Raw genomic sequence first — 1,322 nt, 5'->3', positions numbered from 1 at the left:
GGCTCAGGGCGGCTGGGACGTGTCCGCCCCGGGCAGGCTGGGCCCTGGCCCTCACCTCCTCCAGGTCCATGTCCTCCGGGCTGCCCAGTGGGGTCAGGAACTGGCCACCGCGAGACTTGCGCAGCGGCACCATCACAATGAAGTAGTTCCTGTCACGAGAGGAGCGTCAGAGGGGTGCCGCCTGTAGGCCGACCGGACAGAGCGGCCCTCTGGGGGCCGAGTGAGGAGTCTCCCTTCTGCTCCTACAATGGGGTCTACTGCCCTACAGCCCCAGCCATGTTTGACCCTCCAGGCCATCGATCACACTGACTTCTGCCTACAAAGTCTTTCCTGCGCAGTTCTATTTCTTGAATTCCTACGCACCCTTCAAAGCCCCAGCTTCCATGCCCGCATTTTTGGAGCCCTTACGTCTCCTCTGCCCCTTACTGCCACACTCAGGGGCTGAGAGTCTGTGCAGAGTGGCCTTCCCACCAATCTGGGAACCCAAAACCAGCAGGTCAGGCACACAGGGTGTCAGAAGACGCTGGAGAAGCAGACACAGGCCACAGTTAGTGACTCTTCCTATGAGAAGCATGGGACCTCTGTGGGGACCACACAGGCGGGGCTGGTGGAACCCCCATCTTATAAACACCACCCCAACACGCCTCGGCTCCAGCCTAGTCCCAACCCTGGCTGAGGAACGGAGGCTCGGGAAGGTCAGGTGGCTGGCTAACGGGGGCGAGGGGCCCTGGGACGTCGGCATACTGGATGGGCACGGGGCTCTGGCCGTCGGGAAGATACACCATGATGAAGCCGTCGGTGTTGGGCTTGGGGGCCACGCTGGGCTTGCCGCCGAGCAGGTTGAAGGCAGTCCAGGCCGTGACCGTCTGCTGGAGGCCGCCCAGGCTGCTGCCGCGGTTGGTCAGCACGAAGTTGTAGAAGGTGTTGGGCTTGAGGGGCGTGATGAGCTTTTTGGTGGTGCGGCCATCCACGTCCAGTGTGAGCCCATTGTACTGGATCTGTGGGCCGGGGCTGGCTCAGTGGGGTCTGGGCTGACTTCCGACCCTGACGAAACCTAGATCCCAGCTGAGCCCTCCCCCGAGGCTGAGCCCCCACTCTCACTGGAGCCCCAATCCTTACTGAGCCCTAATCCCAGATTAGACTTCAATCCCAGCTGAGTCCCCACTTTGAGACCTAATCCCAGAGTGAACCCCAACCCCAGACGGAGCCTCCATCCCCAGTGAAGCCCAATCCCACTCAGCCCCGAGTCCAGCTGAACCCCAACACCACCCCAACAAGCCCCAACTCCAGACCTAGCCCTCACCCTGGCCACGCTCTAAACC

General features: G+C 62.0%; 1 pseudogene; it reads right to left on the bottom strand.

The window, feature by feature from the left end:
* Positions 1-1,322, bottom strand: part of LOC102756478 — a 62,780-nt pseudogene that overhangs the window by 9,736 nt on the left and 51,722 nt on the right.

Source organism: Myotis davidii, unplaced genomic scaffold (genome assembly GCF_000327345.1).
Source record: "Myotis davidii unplaced genomic scaffold, ASM32734v1 scaffold341, whole genome shotgun sequence".
In the NCBI taxonomy this organism is placed as follows: Eukaryota; Metazoa; Chordata; class Mammalia; order Chiroptera; family Vespertilionidae; genus Myotis; species Myotis davidii.
This window is presented reverse-complemented; position numbering and strand designations above follow the sequence as displayed.